Below are 23115 nucleotides of genomic sequence, written 5' to 3'. Positions count from 1 at the left end.
ATTTAATTCCAGCAACTATTATCTTTGTATTTTTCTCTTTGCCAGCTAATCTGGCTCGTTGCATTGGAATTTTGGTCATGCCCATTCTCCGTAAATTATCTCCTTAACGTAGTATAAACAGAACAAGCTTGTGTGTGATGTGCTTAACTGTTAATTTACCTAATTAAACTAATTCAATTAAATCATTTACATCTTTTTGGTATCGCGCCAGTTGATACTTCTGCAGAAGTGGGATGTTTTAGAAGATGATTGTTCAGCAAATGAATGGGGGAAAAAATAATGGAGCACAAAATGAAACAACAGCCCGTCTCTTGGCTTGAAAATTAAATGATACTAAAAAAAAAAAATGCTGCTTTCACAGGGTACTGTGATTAGCTATTTTTCTTAAGTCAATTTTCTCTAGAAATTGGTATTTTAACATCGTGATCATAATTTATTGTGTAAGATATTTTAAACACTATTTATACGTTCACATATTTGGTATGTGTAAGTAATGTGTGCTCATTCCCACACATTAGGGTATGAATAGTAAGATGCTTTGCGGTGCCAGCAAGATGTGAACTGAGCGGATTCTTTTGAACAAACCTGAAAAATAATTTTGCTAAATTACATAAATATCTTTAGGATGCATGCATATTTCATTTACAGTCATCATCTAAACATCCCTGTCACAGTGATACATGGGCAAAAGTAAATGCAAAACATTTTATGCCAATAAAAATCAACAGGGGAAAAAAGAAATCCAAGGCAGGAAAGCCTAAATAAATTGTCATCTTTATGGATCTGCCATAAATCCCTGCAGTGGGCTTGGCTGACACAGAGTCTGCATCTGCATGGGGCTGCAGCTGCCCCAGGTTTGCTAGTAGGTGGCCACCATACTAGTAAGTTCATCCTTCCAGGCTCCAGATTGGCAGAGGAGGGACGCGAGGCAGAATTTGGTCTTCTCCCCAAGAACACACACCCCCAAGGCAAGACCTGAGATACTGCTCTGCCTCAACTCATTCTGGGCAAGAAAAGCCTGAGGTTTGGTAGAACTTCAGAAAAGCCACGAAGGAAACCAGCCCATATTCAGGAACAACCTCCTGACGTCCACCAGGGAAACCAGAGAGAGCCCAGGGTGAACCCCAGAGAGGCAGTGACAGCTGCCGGCCTGAGGGTTCCTTGTCAGTAAAGCACATGCGCTCCACCATGCCTCCGGGCAAATGGGCACTGTAGTGTGTCTCCTGGAAGCCCTTGCTTTCTCCCTTGTTCTAGTTCAAATCCAAGCACCCTTTCCCTCTATTGAGGAATCACAAGGAGATAATCTATAGGATCAAAATAGAGTATTTTAAGAAGATGGCTTTTTTCTTCTACTTGGGAAGTGAACTCTACAGATGGTTCCCTGGGGTCAACCTTCGGATGGGGCCATTTGACATTACAAATAGCGATGGCTCTCATACATCATGCACTTTCTGACAATAGAGTTTTGGAGGTTGCCAATCAGATTTCTGATGCTAATATTCCTCCCTTCCCCCCTTCACCCCTTCACTCAAGCTAAACTATTTTTCTTTGAGTAAAATATCAGTTCCTTAAAGCCAGGTCACCTTGTCTATCCTTCCTCATTGCCCTGCCATAGTGATGGACACAGAGGAAACATATGGATTATTTTTCTCATGGTTAATAAACAGTAAAGAGACCATTTCCGGATTTAATTCACCTTTCCATCCAAAACAACTATCCCTTTTGACTCCATGGCAGGTCGGTGATGTCCTGAACGCCCCAGCACCCAGGCTTTGGTTTTGGCTTAGTGCCTGATGAATCGCCTTGCCAATGCACATCCATGTTTCCTATCTAATACTTGTGTGTGGTCCTTCCTTTGCATCTTCCCTCGGTTTCTTAGCAGTCATGCCCTTGCCCTTCTCAATATCCAATAAATGCAACTAACTTGAAGAGCAACTGTAAAACCTGAGATGCCTCCTATCTTACTTCCCCAGGGCTGCCACCACAAAGGAAGGCAGGCTGGGTACCTTAAACAATAGCCATCCATTTTCTCATATTTCTAGAGGCTAGAAGTCTGAGATCAATGTTGTCATAAGGATTGCTTCTTTCTGAGGTCTCTCCCTTGTGGATGGACATCTTCTCCCAGCGTCCAACCCTCTGAGAGGGTCTGTGTCCCCATCCCTCCTTTTTATAAAGATAGCCCATTCTCATGACCTCGTTTTAATGGAATTGCCACTTTAAAACCCCATCTCCAAATACAACCTCATCTGATGTGCTGGGGATAGAACTTCAACATATGAATGTTAAAAGGACATACTGGCCTTTAACACCGCCTGTTATTATTCAAGAGCTGATAGAGAGGGGGAAAAAAAGAGTCTTACATCCTGAAACTTTGATAAGTACTAGATAGATACCATTTTATAGATATAAAACTAATATTTTCCCTTTTGCTATCAGGAAATATTGGAATGCTGCCTCCCAACTTCTAGTTCCCACTTCCTCCTTCAATGTTGCCCTAGTTTTCATTCTTCTCCATTCACTGCTGTGCTGACGCTGACCAGTCTCTGGTGTGTTGCTGATTCCACTTACTTGTCTGTCACTGGTTAGGTCTGGTCATGTGACCCAAATTTGGCTAAGTGAGAGGAAGAAATGTATGCTGGGGGCTTCTGGGAAGAGGTTTGCTATGAAGAGACCTAGTAGTTGAATCTTTCTTTTTACCTATGGACCATAGTGGGTCTCTGGGTAACACCTAGACTTTCTGAGCCCATATTGCAACCTTGAGGGCACCTGACATAGGGCGAGCTAACATAAGGATAGCATTATTCAGGAACTAGTGAAAAAGTCCAGATCTTCAATGACATCATTTAGCCACTGAACCCACCCATCAGAGAGCCTGCCCTACCGCTAAACTTGTTTGGTGAAGTGATACTTTTTCTTATTATTTAACCCAGTCTGAAATAAATTTTTACCACTTTCAGCCAAAAATATTTGAATTAATAGAATGGCTTTGGGCCACTTACTAGCCACTAACTAATCACTCACTAATCACTCTGAATGCCTTGGTTTTCTTATTTTTAAAACAGAGATAATGATGCTTATACCCTAGCATTATTATATAAAGGAGATTAGTCAGGTAAAGTATTGCCTTGTACTTAGCAAGTGCTCAATAAACAAGGGCCTTGACTAGCTTTCAGGCAGTCTCTGGTGCCTTGGCAATTGTTCTTCTTATCTTTCCCACATTCAGAGTGGACTGACAATTCAGGCTGTTGATATTTTTATACACAGAATTATAATCATATTCACCAAGATGGCTTTCCATCTCAAGGAATTCTGCAACTGGCTGGCTTATCTATATTTATAAAAGGCTAAGTAACCGACCATCCTACCATCTGACTGACCAGCAGGTACATATGATGTGCACTGGCAATTTAAAAATAAATGTTGACTTGTGTGCGATACATATAAAGTTTTCACTGGCGCTAACCTCACACCTGTGTTTCGATTTGTCTGTTGATCATGAATTTGATTGACACTTCTATTTTAGAGAAAGGGCAAACAGCGATATTAAAATATTTCTTCTAATTAATTCCCTCTCCATGTGCATGAATCCATGCACCGGGCCACTAGTTTGTAATGAAGTGTGAACTTCTGACTTAAAAGTTATCAGCCTTTTTCTTTAGCAAGAAAGTATATGCTCTTCCCAAAGAAATGTCTCTTTCCCAAAATTGTTCACTGGGTTGCACTCTCTCATCTGGAGCTTTCTTGAGCAGGACACACTGCATGGTGGTCTCATAACGGGGGTCTCATGACTGTGTCCTGCCTACGCCATCCTCTCTGAATTTGGTTTATTTCATTGCCCTGTCCCTCCTCCTCCCTCACCTGCCATGGCACCCAATACAGTGCTTTCCACTAATCATTACTGATAAGTACGCACTGAACAAACGCGTGGTTGTAGAGATCACTGTAACCAAGGTTGGGGAGGGACTGGTGACAGGTAGATACACAGGGAGGAGATGGAGAAACATATTTTTGGAAACTGCATTGTGGGGCATTTGTCCTTGTGTTCCACTCCCTGCCCAGACTGTCTCCAGGTGCACGCCTATGATGGGGCCATTGGGGGGCGCCCCGGCGGCCTAGTGAGTACAGAATATTTACTTATACAGTATATATGAACAATTAAGCAGGTCAACTGCTTAATCTAGGTCAGGTACAATGTCCCAAGTTATATGCTCTCACTTGATCACCGCCATTCGAAGGGTAGGAAGCCCATTTTATAGATGGAGACATTGAGGATGCAAAAGGCAAAGTGCCCAAGGTCCCATAGCTGATGAGGAAAATAGCCAAAACGCACACTAGAGCCCATGCTTTTCTTTCTAGGAGTCAAAGGGTTTGAAGATTGTCTGTGGTCAGGAAATGCCAGAGGACCCAGAGGCATGGCAAAGTCACGTCAACCCGGGGGAGGCTCTCTGGTGTGTGATGTAACAAAAGCAGCCCTACAGGAAGAGGTCTGATTGTTTTTCCAGCATGGCCTTGGGCAAATAACAGATCCCTGACTCAGTTTACCCATCTGAAAAATCAGCATATGCATATTGGCCATGTATTGTTCTTGAGATCCCTGCAAAAATTTCTCAAACAATTTCAAATAGCATCAAGGAATTGCATAGTAGGTATTTATTCCTGGCACACAGTAGGCATTCAATAAATGTCTGAGAAGTCAATTAAAGCAAAACAGAACAGACGTCTGTACCTTTTGAAAAAATGGTTCACTTTTTTTCTTTCTTCTTTCTTTTGTTCCCTATCCCCACTCTGATACCAGCCAGCCCATAGCATTCACCCTCGGGCCGGCTGGTCACACCTCACTGGGCACTAACTGGCTAGTCCCAGCTGGTGTGCACTGGGCCGCCCACAAGTCATGGGCAGTCTGGTTGTGATGGCCAAAGCCGGGCCAGTGACAAATGGGCTCTCTGGGCCTGCGATCTGGTGGGGCCAATTAATCACCGGGAGGGGCTCTCTCTGCATATGTATGGCCAGCGGTACCCCTGACCTTCCATCAGGGGCAGGGAGCCCAAAGCTTTGGGAGAGATTTTTTTCTACACTAGAGAGACTATAAGTGGGTTCGGGGGGTGGGGGGTTGTTTGAGAGAGAGAGAGAGAGAGAGAGAGAGAGAGAGAGAGAGAGAGAGAGAAAAGACCCGAGGAGAGAAAGGGAAAGGTCAAAAAACTAAAATGAGGTATGAAGGTGATGAATGGTCTCAACCAGACGGTGGCTGTCCTGTCTGGCCTTAGGAAATCAAATTAATGGGGATCACTAAAGAATTTAGGTCAGATTTATAAAAAACATTCCTCCGTACGAACTGTTCAAATACAGTTCTGCAGCCGGAAGCATCCACAAAATATCTTCAGATCACAGTCACAGGGTGTGTGTGTGTGTGTGTGTGTGTGGTGGTGGATGGTAATATGCAAGAGGACGAGAGCCACTATGTGTAGCTGTATTGATGAAGAGATATGTGTGTATGGGATGTTTGCAGGGGGAAAAATATATGGCTATGCTGCCTGAGCTGCACATAAACCAACACACTACCGAGAGGCACTCATTATATCTGTTTTTATCGCAAAACATAAACGTGAGGCAAGAGGTCACAGAGAACTTGAAAGATACGCCTTGAAGATTCTCTGTCTCCTCAAAGAGCGCCAGAATCTGCGGCAAGGGAAGTCGCAGAGAAACCCCGGGCAGAGCCTCCCCCTCCGCGTGATCTGCCCACATGCATAAAGATGTCAGTGTGTTGATTATTCTGATTAGACTTTTAGTGTAATTTATGGGGTCCGGCCATTGTGCCTGGGTGTCTGGCCTGCACTGGCTGCCCGGACGATGCCATTTTTAAAATGTCAGCTCGGCCATGATTCATGGCTGATGCTAGTGACATTGCTGCTGACCTGAAAGAGTTAGGCGGCAATATTTAATTAAAAAGGAAAAAAAGAAGAAGAAGAAGAAAAAGCCTAAGGAAAGTCGAGGGAAAAATCAAAAAAGGACCAAAGTCTTCTCTGGGAAGATCAGCGCCTCAGAGCGTGGAGGCGGCACTGGGAGCCGGTGTACTTTGGCTTGTGTGAGGGGCTGCACGTCCTCCTGTCACTTGGAGTGGCAAGGTCACCCTTAATGAGGGAGAGGGGGGCTTGGCTCCCACTCACCGTCATGAACCGGCTCCCATTCCAGCTCGTTCGGGGATTCCCTGGAAGGTGGAGCCGTCACTTTCAGTCCTTGCCACGGGTGAGTCGGCCTGCCTGCCACCCAGCCCACCGCTGCACATGCACCTGGGCTCCTGCCCCTGTCCCCCGGATGCCCAGCTTGCAAAAGACCATTCCCAGTCCTATGTTCCCAGGCCCAGGCTGCTGTGCAGGCTTTGGGGGGAAATGGACACTGTGGAACCTGTGGTCCATTTGTTGGGAGCGTAAACCCGGCCCTGCACCACCACCCACAGGAGCCACGTCCCACACTGAGAACAAAGGGCCGGTGTAAGTGGGAGAACAGTTACCCCTTCACACACACGCCTCACACAGATACAGACACAGGTCCGCAGGCCTTAGCGGACAGCCCTTTCCCAGTAGCCGAGGACAGACTTTCTCATTAATGGGAGGCGGCAGCGGCGAGCTGAGGTTTGGGAATGAGGCCGGCCTTTGTCCGGGCCTGAGGGAGCCGGGCTATTGTCTTCCAGGCTCTCTTTCCCCAGCGACCCCAGGGTCGGGGGCACACATGCCGGCCTTGAACTCCCCGTCTGTCTCCCCCACCATATTAATTACTATTCCCTTTGGTCAGGCTAGGAAAACAGCCTCGACTGCATTAGTGCTAATTAAGAAGAGTGAGCGCGCCATCCTGGCAGCTTCCACCGGGTGGCCGGGGCCAGGGAGAGCCCTGACAATCCTATTACTGGGGGAGAAAACACCTCCCCCTGCTCCTTCCTGATCAGGGAGCCTGCAGCGCCCTCCCGCCAGCCCCCGTGGTGCGGTCCCTCCCGTTACGGATGCACCTGCTCCGGAGGCCAGTGACCGGCAGGGACAGCGGGTCAGCCGGCCATGCGGGCGGGGAAATAGCTACGTTTCCTTAAGAGCCAAGCGGAGTGAGCAGAGCAAGTGGGGGTCATGTCCATCTCGAACTCCAACTGTCGCCTTCTTCCTCTTTCAAACACCATAAGTAAAGGAAACAGAGAGACAGACCGGCTGAACAGACGTGGGGAACTCATGTCACCCTCCCCGAAACCCACCTCGCCCTCCGCGAAACCCACCTCGCTCACCATGTACACTCGCCGGCTAGGGCTGCCTCAAAAAGCGGGTTTGGAAGCGGGCTTCCTACAGGATGGAAGACAGCTAATGATGATCTCACTGTCCCCTCCATCGGGTTCTCCCTGTCATCCTCACTGCCCGGAGCCATGCCATGGCCTCCACACGACTCAGGCACTGCCTGATCCCAGCTTCTCCAGGTCACAGGGCTGCATTCTAGGGATCGGAGGCTATGCCGCTTGCCTGGCTTACAGCCACTGGACCTGTCTATAGCAGAAACCTCCTTGGCATGGTTTATGGGCCCTTGACTACCTGGATAGGGCCTTCCTTGCTTTTTCATCTTTTGTCAACCACCCTCCCCCAGGGTAACATCCCCCCAGTCACCCTCTCCCAGGGCTGCGGTCCTCCCAGTCACCCTCCCCCAGGGCTGCAGTCCTCCCAGTCACCCTCCCCCAGGGCAGCAGTCCCTCAGTCCCTCTCCACCAGGGTAACAATTCCCCCAGTCACCCTCCCCCAGGGCAGCGGTCCCCCCAGTCACCCTCCCCCACAGCAGCAGTCCCCCAGTCACCCTCCTCCAGGGCTGCGGTCCTCCCAGTTACCCTCCCAGTCACCGAGGGCTGCGTTGTCCCAATCACTCTGACAGAGGAGCGGACACCGAAGCTTGCATGGGCCAGGAGGATGGAATGTATGTCAAAAGCAAGGGCTCAGAGGGCACAGCTAAGGGGAGAGCCAGCCGCTCCCTTCTCACCTGCCCCCTCCAGAAGGGTCACCTACTTCTCACGTCCTATTGGGAATAAACACCTTTGGATTCCCATCACATGCACCTCCCTCACAGAAAGCATAGGCATATATGGAATTGGCCAGATTTTACATGTTGATAACTAATTAAAATTAGAAGGCCAAACAAAACATATTGGTCGACACCCCCAGTTGGGGACTTTGCTCCCCATTCTGCTTGAGGATGCTGCCACGGCTCCCTGAATAAACCCAGCATCCCCAGCCTTCCCTGCCCGACTCTGCCTCTGCCTGTCTGCGCTGGGAAATTAGTGAAGGCCTTGCCATGTGCTGTCAATCTAACTCAGCACCAACCTGCCACCGGCTGCCATGCTGGGGGTTGCCAACTATACCAGGATGCCCAGTACAGTCTGAATTTTAGTGAACAAGAAATCATTTTAATTATGTTCTGAATATTGCATGGGGCGTACTTGAACTATTATAAAAAGTATTCATTATTCACCTGAAATTTCAATTTAACTGGTTGTCTTTTATTTTATTTTTTCTGCTAAATCTGGCCACCCCACGTTGGCTCCAGCACACCCACCCTGTTCTCGGCAGGCACTGTCCCAGGGGCTGGGAATACAGCAGGAAACAAAATGGACCAAAAAAAAACACACCCAAAACCGAAAATAAACCCCTTTCCACAAGGAGCTGATGTTCTGCAGCCAGAATCCAGGGTTTCCTCTTCTATCCCAACATCAATTTGGCTCAAGAGTTACATAGAAGTCATTCGCCTGCCAAAGAACCTCAGAGGAATACTGTCTGCATTTCACAAATGGGGGCGATGCCTATATTTCAAGTTGATATAAACATGTTTGGTGACAGACACAGGTATCGTCCTAGAGCCATGGTCGGCAAACTGCAGCTGGCGAGCCACGTGCGGCTCTTTGGCCCCTTGAGTGTGGCCCTTCCACAAAATAACATGGCCTGGGCGAGTCTATGTTGAAGAAGTGGCATTAGAAGAAGTTTAAGTTTAAAACACTTGGCTCTCAAAAGAAACTTCCATCGTTGTACTGTTGATATTTGGCTCTGTTGACTAACGAGTTTGCCGACCACTGCCCCAGAACAATGTCTGGCACGAAGCAGGTGGCCATGTGGTGCAATAGGTAAGACCTGGTACCAACCTTTAACCATCTACATTTCTATATCCCCCTTAGTCTAAAACACCCCTCCAAGGACTGACATCCTAATTTTCTCTGTGTTTCCAGTGCCTCACACATTGTTAGCATGTGGCAGGGACTTGGTGGGCCTGTTTAGGGGGTCACAGTTATGGCTGCTTTAGTACATGACGAGGCATGGATTTTACTGTCTCCGTACAAGCAAAGAGAAATGGAAATTTGAAGCAAGCTCCTGGATAAAGACCAAACATTTAATTGCAAAGAGAGAGTGGGTCTCTTTTTAACTTGAATGATGCAATTTGCATTTATCCCAAATGGAAAGTATCAGAAAATTCACTCTATTTCCCTTTTATAATGTTGTAAGGCAACTTGTATCAAGGGATTTTGGTACACAGATTCGAAGCCTGGACTTTTTAAAAACGTGTTTTCTGGTGATAAAAGTCATTTGTAAAATAAAGTTGTAAGAGGCCCTCTAACTCACCCATAATCCCACCATTTAGGACTAGTGCCTGTCAAAATCTGGTATATTCTTTGATCCCTTTATGGTGTGTGTGTATTCCTCCCCCTTAGGTATATATCATAATTTTGAATCCTATTTTATGTAATCTTATATCCTGTTTCTTTCACCTCATAGTCTTCCAAAACATTCATATTCTTAAAAAATATATTTACATAATATTCCATATGTATGTATATGTATATATATGTATAAATACATATATACATACATATGTATAAAATACATATATACACATATATGTATAAAATACATATATTGATATATGTATAAAGTACATATATATGTATAAATGTTCCATTATTTATAAAACCAACTATTTATTGTTAGACATTTCGTGGATACAATTTTTTTTCATTATTTAGAATAAAGATGTGATGAGCATCTTTTATTTGCAAGTCTGTGATTTCTTTTTTGGGGAGAAAAAATCTTAGAAGTTTGCTCAAGGGAATGAACTGGGGTAAGATCCTTGAAATGTACAAAGCACCAGACCTCTAAGGATCATTATAACCAAGAGTGAGAAAATGCCCTAGACCTTGAGGAGCAAGCTGAGACCTCCAACAATGTCAGTAGAGGTGGGTCTCAACATAGGGAGAAGCAGCTGGACCTTGGCACCCTAATCTTAGCTCCAAGATTCGCCTCCATTTGGCAAAGTGAAAGTTGAGCTTTGATTTTTATGAAGGCAGCTGGTTGGTTTCCTTAGCCCAAGGGGATTTTTAGAACTGTTAAACTAATAATGGATTATCTATAAGAAGATAGCATTATGAAGTTCATTATTAAAATCAAAATGTGTATCTGTCTAAGTTTTGGATGAAGATTCCTATCTAATTGCAAGAAAATAGGGTCGGATGATATTTAAACTTTAAGAATCCCAGAATCCATTCTTTAAAAAAAAAAAAGGTTGACAATGGAGATAGCAAATGCATGGTGTGTATGCCAGGATTCTCCAGTCCTGAGCCTGCTGGTTGCAGCTCTCTTTTCAAAACTCCTGTACTTCCCCTGTGAGTCCTCATCATAGCAATTTGGGTAGCCCATGTCAGTTGACTGGAGCTAGCACATAACTCCATTTTATAGCCCAGGTACAGAAATACACTTTACAATACAAATGAATTGGAATTAGGCTGTTTTATAAAGAGATGAGGAGTTCAGAGCCTGCACCACTTCTGTCCCTCAGAAAAGACTGTTTAGAGCACATGTGTCAAACACAAGGCCCGCGGGCCAAATCCAGCCCGCCAGGCCTTGCAATGTGGCCCACACCGCGCTGTCATCACTGCACTCCGCTGTCAGTTTATGACATTGTCAGTTTATGACTGTTCAGTAAACCATTCGGCCCGCAATTTAGGCTGGATTTTAGATTTTGGCCCCTTCTCTGATTGAGTTCGACACCCCTAGTTTAGAGTTCTATTTGATGGCCACTGATCTAGTCCATCTGTCCCACCCCGCCAAAACCTGACATTTCAAGATTCCTGTACCTGTTATTCACATAGTAAGAGATCGTTTTTATATAAACAATCTCATTTGACATCTTGTTCGCCTTCTTTGCCGTATGACTCTGTTCACTGGATTGCGGTGTGACCAGAAGTGGTTGGGGCCCATCACTGTCTTCGCAACAGAATCAACAATGGGCACTGAGAAGTAAAAATGGGGTTTTGACACTATTATTGTCTTGGGTGGAATCATTCTGATTTCCCCCCACAATTTTGGCTGTAAGAGGCTTCAGGAGGCTTTGGGGGAGTCACTTTCAAGCTTCCCCCAACTGACCTTAGGTAAGGACCGTCCTGAATTATCGAATTAAATGCAGATCATTGTGACACCAACAGTACTGATGCTGAGGATGATCACCCCACGAGTGCCCACTGAGATGGCAAGCCCCAGAATGGACAGGCTCTGCCACTGTCCGAAGAGTCCTGTCTCATCGCCTGGTCCCTCTCCTCCTGGCTGGGTAGAAGGCACAGGCGGGGCCGTTTACCCAGTTCCAGGGTTTGCATGGAGCGCAGCACCAGGCAGGCTGGGGCCACTGCCATGGAGCTGCCACTGAGTATTACCATCATCCCAGACAGCAGCATGTCCACTGAAAAGAGAGATTTCAAACCCCACAAGCTCAGCCCTCCATCCCTTGTTCTCCCAGCCTTATAAAAATAGAAAGAACACATGTTCCCATTAGTCACTTGCTCCAGGGTTGCTGGGGGGTATATGCAAGCAGCCTGTACACTGGAACCAAATTTGAATATCATTTGCATCTTCCAGGTAGACAATGGATATAGCACCAAACACACAGGCACAGCCCCCCTCCTCTTCTCACAAGGCATCAAGTGAGGAGACCAGCTGACACTTCCTGGGAGCATGGCCTACGGTTTGTGTATTTTCACATCCACTTGATAAGGCCCCTCCTGGCCAAGGAAGGCCCCCCTGCCCCAGCTGGAGAGGCCTTCTGAGAGGCTTTTAATTAAACCTCTGCTTGCCAAGAGTGCTTTGCATATGCACAGAAGGGCAGCATTCCCGGGAAGCCATAAAGACAGTCACTTTTACCTCTGTGTGTCCTTCCCCCTGTGAGGTCATGGGCAGAAGCATGGCCTGTGCTGGCCACCCCTCTGGAAAGAGCATCTGCAGGGAGATGCAGAGTGGAACCCCCGTGCAGTGGCCCTGGGCCGCCTTCCCTTGCTGGTTGAGTCCTGGCTTCGCTGGCACTTGTGGGACTCCCGGGGCAGCAGCGTGGAGGGTTAAGAACAGGAGAGAAAGGGCCGTATGGGGCTCAGGTCAGAGTTAGGTCACAGCACAGCCAGAAGGAGAAAGACTAGAAGAGCCTTCAGACTCCACAGGTGGCTCAGTTATTGACCTGCGCATCCCTTCTGGGAGGGACGCAGGATCCAAGAGCAGGAGGCGCTCTTTGTGGCTCTGACCTGCCGTGACCCGACCTTTGTAACTCCATCAGGACTAGTGGTCAGTAGTTATCAACTGTCAATAAACCGCCAAAACACACACTTTAATTCAGAATGCGGGAAGGCCCATCTATTTGCTGATCGATCTTGGCCTTGCAAGTTGACAAAATGCAGAGTCCCCTGTCTTCTTATCATAATATTGAAAATATGTGCTGCGACAAATTGAATGATCTACACCTCTGTGCTCCACTCCCGAGGCCCTTAGTAAATACAAGACGATTGATTGAGATAAAGGGGGAAGGGGAGGGCTGCGGTGTTCCTCTAAACTAAGAAACCAGCGCCACGGAACCACAGGCCGGAGGCCCACCCGGTCCATGTCATTAAGTTCATCTACTAAAATCCCATGGAAAAGACCAGGGGTGCCTGGCCCGTTAGCTGGATAATTTTTAAAACAATCTGCATGTTTGACTAACGGAGACAAAAACAAACTTTGGGGGACATTTAACAGAAAGATAGAAACCTCTTCGCACATGACCTTGTGCTTTGGGGATATGTCTGTGGTTTTGTGATTTCTTCCTCCCCCTCCTCCCAACCCCCCCCCCCCCGCAGAAAACAATACTGAGGTTTTAGAGGCGGTCAGGTCGCATCCCTGGCTGATCTCCAGACGCAGAGCAGGCAGGTGGCAGGATGGGTCCACCGGCTGTTTTCCAGCTGCTGGGATGAGTGAGGCCAATGGTTTCAGCAGTCACTCACACACAGGGACCAGCTGCCTGATATGACCATCAGAACCACTGTTGCATGAAAAACCACCGGGCTTCTTACAAATAAAAGAAACTTAATTCTGGAGTAATACTTTATTCTGCAGATGGGACTGGAGAGATTACAGAGGACTGGCTTAAGGTCACACAACTAACCAGCAGTGGAGGCAAGGATGAGATGCTCAGGCCTTGCATTAATTGGGGGGAAGGGGTTTTGCACACTGGTGCCTGTTTACCTACTACTGGAATAAGGGATTTTCATGTATGAACATGGTGGGAAACTGAAGCTTATGCCTCCAAGCACAAAGCATTGATTGCACTTTAAACATTTTTATGAAATCGTTCTAAAATGTATTAAATAAGAATATTTAAAAGGTTTTAACCTAATCAGTATTAGTAAGTGCATTTTGTGTCATACTTTTTTTTTTCTGTACAAGGTTTACCCCCACCCATTACTTTTGAGTTTTTATTTTGTGCCAAATAGTTAATCTTACTCCACATAATTTCTGAATTATTAGTATTTTTAGTGTGATTATTTCACCAACAAGTCAATGCATTAATGCCTGCGAATTTTTCAAAAATATATTTAGACCAAAGTGGTCCTTGCAAATTCTTGGGTAGTCTTTTAAAATAATATATATATTTGTATTTATTTCAGAGAGGAAGAAGGAGAGATAGAAATATCAATGATGATAGAAAATCACTGATCAGCTGCCTCCTTCATGCCCCACACTGGGGATTGAGCCCACAACCCAGGCATATGCCCTGACCGGGAATGCAACCACGAACTCCTGGTTAATAGGTCAAAACTCAACCATGAGCCATGCTGGCTGGGCTTTGGTAGTCTTTTTTCAACAGTTCATTCTTAAACCAATTGGCACCAGAGGAAGCTAAAAGTAAGAGCAATGTTCTCTTTCAACGTAAATGTTAAACTTTTTATTTGGGTTCCCTTTCTTGAGTTGGACGTTCTAATTGCCCTCGATTTAAACAAGTGGTCCTGAGATTACCCTAAACATAAAAGATGACGAATGTGGGCCCATCAATTTTATGTCCGAAGCATGGAAATGTCAAAAGTGCATTTGCCTGATTCCATGGTCCCAGTTTATCACCCTCTCCCATGCCTGTGCCTCTCAGCTCCAGAGAATTCCGGTTCATCAAGAGAACACAGAGAGTAAGGCTTGATGACATTATCACAACGTCTGAGTAACAACAAATAGGGGGAAACAAAAATTGGATCTTCTCTGCTAAAGATGTTTCCCTACAGAAGGGTAGATGCTGATAATTCAGACCCCGGGATAAGCCCATCAATCATAATGACTTAAAGGCCAGGTCGGCCATTTGAACAAAGCCACAAAAATCATCAAGGAAGACGGTGTGAAGCACATTACAAAAGGCACATAACTAGATGAAGGAAATAATCATCCGAATGTATTTCAAGTTCTAGCGGATGAGTAGTTTTCTATGTTGACAGGGGGAAGATGTATATCATTGTTTATCTATGCATTGTCTCTGGGTCACACAAAATCTAAGAATTAAAAATGTCCCTCGGTTACAAAGAAGAAAACTAATAATGTATGAATGATAACCTTTCATTATGATTATTTCATTGGTGCTAAACTACAATTTTCAGAACCTTAGACTCTGTCCCTATTTGCAGCTTTGCTCTTGAAAGTTTGAGAATAACGTGTAATAATCACTTGGAAAACTGCTGCATGAAGGTCCTATTCATGGAAACGTCCTACCTGCCCCGAACGCGACAGTTTTCCACTGAAGAGGAAATCAGTCACTGGAGGCAAAGGAACTGGCAGCCAGGGTCAGAGACAAAAGGTCCAGGGCAGCGAGGCCAGTGCGGTGCTGGCGAAGGAAGATGCAGGTCTGTGAGCAAACTGAACGCCGGAAAGAAAGGGGTGGGGTTCGGAAAGGAAAAGCATATTTGTCTCATTCTCTCATAAATGCAATGCCTGGGGGTTTGGCTGTCCTCTCCAGACGGAAGAAAGGGGGTGGAATCCCGCTGTCTCACCTTTGGGAAAGGGTCTAGTGTCAGCGAGGAGGCCAGGTGAGAAATCCACCAGCTTCCCTACTTGGTGGAGAGTTTGCGGAGTCAGCCAGCAGAAGGGTCAGCTGCTGAGCAGGCTCTTCGGTAACACACTGCTGGGTGAGTAAGTGCGGTGTGGAATGGGAAAGGATCACCTGGGAGATGAATGAGTGGCTCTGCTTCTCACGCCAGCTTTGTTCACCTCACTTTGCTACCTGTGAGCTCACAGGACTCCTGCAGCTGCCCGTCACCTGCAGACGACGAGCATTGGGGGGTTATGGTGATGGAATCCTCCAACCTGGTGCATTCGGCCTTTCGCTCATGCCAGGGTACCACTGAATGCCAAATGTGTGTGTGCCGGAGGGGAACCAGGAGCTGCTTCCTGGGGCACCATCCCTTCAGTCCCTGTGTGATGCATGAAAAGCATCTTGCAATTATATGATGAGGCTGCGTATACACTCCCCCACTCGTGTTTATTTTTGCCACCAGACAGGTTGCTTCCTGGAAAATGAAGGCCGTTCGTCTAGATGGCTTATCCTTCCTTCCCCCTTTTCAGGACATTTTGCTGATCTGCTTTGGTATCTTCTCTGGAAGGACACTCCTTGGAATCTGAGAAAGTGTGCATTGCCGAAATTGAACTTATGAGGCGTATTTACCTGGAAAAGCGGGGGCCTGTGTAAAGAGGACCCTGGCAGCTGGGTGTCAGTGTGGCAGGGAGAGGAAAGGAAAAAATCAAAGAAGAGGGGTGAGGCTTTGGCACGAGGGAACTCCTGGACGTGGGGCCGGAAGAGGAAAAGGACGGGGTGAGTAGTCCCATGTGCTGCTCCTCCGGGCACGGGATCTACGGGAGAGGGCTGACGGGATGCCGCACGGTCTGGTGGAATAACCACAGAGTGTTTACTGAGCTGCCAAACTGCCTGGCAGCAGTCCCTCCGGCCATCCAATGAGCTTCCCAGCAGCACAAATCAGAACGTCAATAAGACAGCACCAGTTCCCAAATCTATCTCATTGCACATAAACCAAAAGCCTCAACAATCAATAATGTGTTACTGAATTACACTCAGAATTCAGTTGTTGCAACACCCAATGAGAAAGTACATCCAAAGGGCATTTGAGCTAATGAGTGAAGTCCAAACTGTTTCAATGAAATGAGGTGACCAGTACCTAATGCCAGGAGAGCAATATCTGAAAGACAGACAGTATGTGAGGGAAATTAAGAGAAATTAAGTGAAAACAAGAGAGAGAGGCTGCAGTCGATATGCTTTTCAAAAAAAATGGGATGCTTCAATACCAGGTTCTCTACACCCACCACGAAACATCTGTATTACCTCTGAGTCTGTGTTAATTTCCTCAACTTCGTTTTTGACGGATGGAGACTAGAATTTCTAATGCGACTGCTGATTCAGGCTTGCACCTCTACGTACCTTATCAATGCCCTCAAGGACATCCATGAGGTTAATTCCAAATTCACTAACCACTATTTTGGTAATAGATGGACATTTTTGAGACCTAAGGGAACTATCAAGCCCAGCCTTTCAAATAGTTTTGAAAAAAAAAAATTGATCAGTTTCTCAAAATCTGTTTAGCTGAACGAATTGCCACCGATCCATGTGTATAAACACCCCCACTCTACTTTTCTATCATCTGCCCCTTTCCCCTTTATTGCTCTCATGTTAATAGATTAAAAGATCAGAAGTGCCAGCTTTTAGCAAATAGATTCATCTTTAGTCACAGACAGATTTCTATGAGAATGAACACAAAGTTATTAGAGGAGAGAGTTAAGTACATTACACATATTTTAAGCTTGCTGTCTGATTTCTGTTAGGCATGCCCTGGTTTCTTTTAAGCACTGGGAACACGCTCATTTTCCAGTGTATATGGGGGATCTTATGCATCTAGAGTGCCATTTAGAGGATTACTAATTTACTAAATGGTACCCCAGTGCCCTGAAAGAGTTAATTCTCTTCCAAGAGATAAGCAATTTATTTTCTATTTAACAGCAGGATAAGGCCCACTGCTTACAAATGACTATGAGCCCCTTAGTTGGGGTTAGAGGGGTAGGGAGAGAGCTATATAAAAACAGGGTATAATAATTATAATTGTTGTAATATAATGTCAATCCATGATGTTATTTTTAGATGCACCTTTTCCTAACATTTGTCCAGAAAGACCAGATCAACATTGTGAGAGTCCTGTCACTTTTTGCGTATAACTTTGAAAGCTGGTTGCCAAGAGAACTGCCAAATTGTCTGGTAAAACAGTCCATTTAGCCATTCAATCAACAAATGTTTTTCAAACACCTTAAGTAAACAGAAATCAAAGTCTAGAACCCACCTCCCAGAGCTTCCAACTTTGCCGGGGTGAAAATGCTTCATGAGCAAACACCTAGCCAGAGGTAGTAATATCGGCCAGTAAAACGATCATGAGAGTGCTGTTCAGAGGAGAGAGACATTACCCGCACAGGGCAGCTGTCACTGGCCTTCGGCACCTGGCTTCAGATTCCAGCTCTGCCACTTGCTAGCTGTATATTTTCGATCAAGTTTTACTTAATCTCTCTGAGTTTTAGGGTCTTTAAAAACCAATAACTTGAAATGTGGGGAGACTTAAGCAAAGTTTTATCTGCAGAAATACTAAACGGATGTGCCCTGCAAACACAAGCATGTGGGCTTTGTATAGCAAATGGAAGTGATGGCAGGCAGCGTCATCTTGCTCTTCATGATTCACACCGTTTCCTCTCCTAACAGGACTCCAGGTCTGATTCCCACTGACGGGGGCCTGGGTAGCACCACAAAGAAGTGACAGTTCTCAGTGAAGACACATCGCCGGGACCTGAAGAAGGAAGGGTGGGAGGTGTTCTAAAGATGAGCACAAGAAAAAGAAGTTCTATCAGCGAATCTAGACAGGCACCTAAAAGAAGGCGAAAGTGAAGGAGAAATTACAAGAGGAGGAGGACATCTGCATTCATTTGCTAGGGCTTCCATATAACAAAGGACCATGGACTGAGGGGCTCAAACATGGAAATCTATCGTTTCAGAGTTCTAGAGCCCAGAAGTCTGAAGTCGAGGCACTTCAGACAGTTGGTTTTCCCTGAGGCCTCTCCCCTTAACTTGTAGCTGGCTATCTTCTTGCCCTTCTGGGCAAGTCTGTGTCCAAATTCCTTTTCTTATAAGGACACAAGTCATCTTGGGTTAGGGTCCATTATGGTGAACTCCTTTTAACTTAATTACCACTGTTGAATATCTATATTTTGTGTCAATAGAGACCACCCAAGTGGTATATTTGAGCAGCTCTGGGATGATCCTCCTTCCTCCCAGGCTTGCTCTACCAAAGTCCCAAGATCCTGGAGTTCACAGTCACAGTGCGTTCTGGTCATCTTCCCTTGGATTTTACCATTTTAGGGCATGGCAGCTCAACTTCCAACTTCTAGAGCCTGCTTATTATTGAGATCTTTCTTTGATCACCTGTGCATGAGGGAGGCAGGAAGTGAGAGGGAATTACTACCTGAGAGCAGTTCTCAACCAATGAATCACAGGAGTTAGTGTGTAAATACACAAGCTCCCTTCTCCCCTGGGCAGAATAATGGTGAACTGTGTTTTCTAAACTCCTGAGTTTTACCAGTGAAATTAAGCTCCAGGTGCCTACAATGATAACTTGCTTCCTAATATAGTCTTTATTAGCATTTTTTACTGCCCTGCTTTGCTTCCCCACATTTCTCCCAGTTCCTTGAATCACCATGAAATTGACTACCTTAACTTGTCTCAGGGTTTATATCTGAGAGGCCCAAATGAAGACATATGGTCACTTATTCAGATGTCTTCTATTCATATGCAAAATCTTGGATTGGGGGGAGATGATAAAGTGAATTTGTATTATAGAATCTCCCTGTCCCAATTTATATATATAAAAGCCTAAGTGACTGTCCTACTGTTTGACTGTCCATTTGGTAGCTATGACACATATTGACCACCAGGGGGCAGACACTCAATCCAAGAGCTACTGAGCTGTGTTGACTTGGCAGCTGTAGTTCTCTTGGGTGACGCACCTGGAACCAGAGAGGAGGGAGCCCGATTCCAGGGTGTGTCACCCAGGAACTGCCCTCTCGCAATCCGGGACCCCCTCAGGGGATGTTGGAGAGCCAGTTTCGGCCTGATCCCTGCTGGCCAGGCTGAGGGACCCCACCAGTGCACAAATCCATGCACCAGGCCTCTCGTATCTAATAAAAGAAAAAAGTAGTGAAAAATCAGCAAGATGCTTACCAGCAAGAGTCAAACAACAACAAAAAAAATGGTATAATTTAAAGTGATGAACTTAAAAAAAAAATCAGTTGGGAAAGAGGGGAAAATATTTTGATGTGCCTATATGCTGCTTTCAACTGTACCCTGAACTGTACAATTGGTAGGGAAAAAAAATAGAGAAAACATCTATAATTTCCCCAAATATCTCACAACTTAGAGAGAAACAAACTGAAGGTGGGTTGAGTCAGGAAAGTAATTTCAGTAACAGAAGCCCTCTACCTATCACTATTAAACCTCAGAGTTTTATCAGTGACAAAGACTAGAAAATCTGTCTGGGTTCAACATTTTAGAAGAAGGTCTCTAGAGGGTAGTAAGATACATTACCAACTAGGTGAAGTCAAGCCTGATAATTATAGAACATTTGAGAAAGTCTCAGGACAAGGAGTGGCATCCTTTGTTCTCTAAGACAAAGCACACAGGATATATACAACAGATAGTACACATGAAACTTGTGAAAGGAAAGATGGGTCTCAGATTAAGTAGAATTTACCTAACATCTATTAGTGCAAAGATAAGATCTCCATAGGGCTACTCATGATAAACAGGAACAAGACCAATGAATAAACAAGATAAACAGGAACAAGACTAATGAATAAACAATTTTTTTTTAAATATGAAGGGACCTCTCCATTCAATAATGGCAAACACCCTTCCATTGGAAACAACTTTATATGCTGGGTAAAATAGTAAAATAAATAAATAAATAAATAAATAAATAAATAAATAAACACTTTAAAACATTGAGGACCTAATGAGATATCAAGGAGCTGGTCAAACTAAAGGGACTACCAGAACTGTGAAAAGTCAGAGAACAGGAGAGATACCGTTTATCCTACAGTCATGAGGATATTTGTCTAACCTGCAAATGTGGATTTTGGTTTTGACAGCCTTGTTGCATGTGAGGTGGAACAGATATTAATATGCTTAGAGCCCATCCAGGGTAATAAATCTAGCAAGAGACCTCCCCACATTAAGCCAGGATCTCAAAAGATTACATGTTAAGAACAAGAAAAAGGATATTTAAAAAAGAAGACATGCAAAAGAGAGGTGAAAAACCCATCTGGAAGAAAATACAACCTCCCTCCCAAAAAATAATGTCATAAAAAAGAGACTGTGGAGCTTAGGAGACAAATTGAGGATAAAAATATCATTATATAACTAATAAGTAACTTAGCCCAGGTAGGAAAGAATAGACATGACTGAAAATAGAATTAGTGGCATAGGGGAAAGCCATGAAATAATCTTAGTGAGTGAAAAGAAAAAGAGGAAAAAATAAGAAAAATAATAGGGAAAGAATAACCAATGTCCCTGGATATGGACTGTAACAGATGGGAGGAAAAACAGATATATAAAAAATAATACGTGCCTTAAAAGATGAAGAAATAGATATACTAACCAAAAGGCACAGTATATTCTAGGAAAAACTGATACAAATTAGTTGATGCTGCGTATATCTTGGTTTAGTTGCAGAGTTTAAAATATAATGAAGTTCATTAGTTATTCAAGTACAAAAATTAAGTTCTCTATAAACAGAAAAATTAGGTAAGCCTCATTCTACTCCATAACACTCAATCCCAGAATACAAGAAAGCAGTATTTACAAAGTTCTAAAGAAAATGGAATGCTCTGTAGAATATCATATTCAGTCAAGCTGATGTTCAGATATAATCACAACAGTGAGGGAGTCTCAAACATGAAGGAACTCAGAATATGGAATCCATGATCCCATATACCAATCAAACAAAATATAAACAACAACTTTGTGGTTAAAGGACAGTACTCAGGGCCAGAGTACAATGAACAAAGGTCTACAAATTTCTGATGAAAAAAAGTATAACCTGAAAATTTTATAGCCAGCTAAAGTATCCTTTCAATTATCCATTTTTCTTGTTTGTGGGGTTTTTATTTGTTTGTTTGTTTGTGCCTTCACACTGCACCATGAGTATAAAGGCAATAGACATCTTCAAGCATGCACAAACATATACTAAGACATCTAAAAACCCTTTATAAGTTTACAAATAAAGATATTCAACTAAAAGAGAAATCCAAATTTAAAAACACAAGAATGGGGCACATGTTCTACAAATTTGAGCTGAGCACTGAACTGTAAATCAAATATAGAAGTATAAAGATATGAAAATGTAAATGCAGTATTTATGATTTCAAAACAAGATGACAAATGTTACAAACTATATCAAAGTAAAGCAATGACCAACAAATATTAGGTGTGCAAAGGAAATTGAGTAGCTGTGTGTTAATTTTCCTCATATTTTAAGCAGGGAGTCAACCAATGTAATATAGAAATATGAAGTTAAAAAAGAGTAATGGATCTAAACAAAAAAGTTTCCTAATCCTTTTTCCCATAAATCATAGATATATCATTTAAGAAATGTATTCTAATAAAAAAAAGACATTATTTTCTAATCAGAATACCCTCAGCTTCACGTATATACATTTTGGGTTAAATTTTCATATAACAAAGTGGAGTCACATTACATTTAATACTTCTTACCTTTTTCATACATAATTCCTTTCTTTAAAACTCAGCTTTGTTTTGTTTTTGTCTCTTTGGGACTTTTATTCTCTTTCTTTGTTTCTGCCTCTTTCTTTCCTTTCACTCTTTTCTTTTATATACACATATTAAACGAATGCTTGGGAACATAGTCACAAAATATGAAAGATGACAATTTTTGAGAGGTGAGTATTTAGTGAAATTCTGCTTCCTTCTTTGTAGGTTATTATTCTTAATATTATAAAGTTAACATGTACATTTTCTTTTATAAAAATAAGAGTGATTCTATACAAGAATATATATAAAGGCTTCTAACATTTTTTTTTTGTGAATATGATTGTGATTTTCAACAATAAAAAAGGAAAATATATGCTGAGAGATACTAAGAGGCCAGAATAGAAACTTGAGGCATAAAGAAAGGGGAAGGAAATTATAATGGAAGCATCACATCATCTTTTTTTTTTAATAAAAATATTTTTGCCTATGGTTTAAAATGAAAGAAGCTGTCATTTAGCCTTACTACATTGTTTATTCTATTTTCTTTAGTAGATCTAGCCTCTTAGGAAGCTGATGATCCTTTTCTCTTAATGGTACCAGATCCCTAATTCTGGCTCTCTCAGATATTTTAATCCTCAAAGTTTTCTGAGTATTTCAAAGGAGGACTCACCAATGACTGCATACATTTGCAGATTAACAGCTTCTGCCATTAGCAAATTGAAAATTCTTTCTCATATCCCTCTTATAATAGGAGTCTCTTTCTCTTAATAGTACTTGATTCCAATTTGTGCATCTTCCTTATTAATGCATTCTATAAAGCGTTTCTATTTTTCTTGGCTACTTCAGCCTTCTGTTGAGTTTCATGGGTATTAAATGGATCGGCTTATCTGAGAGAACAAAGCAAAGACTTGCCCTTCAACTAATGGAAACACTGATCCTTAATACAGAGGCCAGACATTGGTAGACAACAACACATGT

This window comes from Pipistrellus hanaki (assembly GCF_964339955.1).
Source record: "Pipistrellus hanaki genome assembly, chromosome: 15".
Classification (NCBI taxonomy): domain Eukaryota; kingdom Metazoa; phylum Chordata; class Mammalia; order Chiroptera; family Vespertilionidae; genus Pipistrellus; species Pipistrellus hanaki.
Note: the sequence above shows the minus strand (reverse complement) of the source record.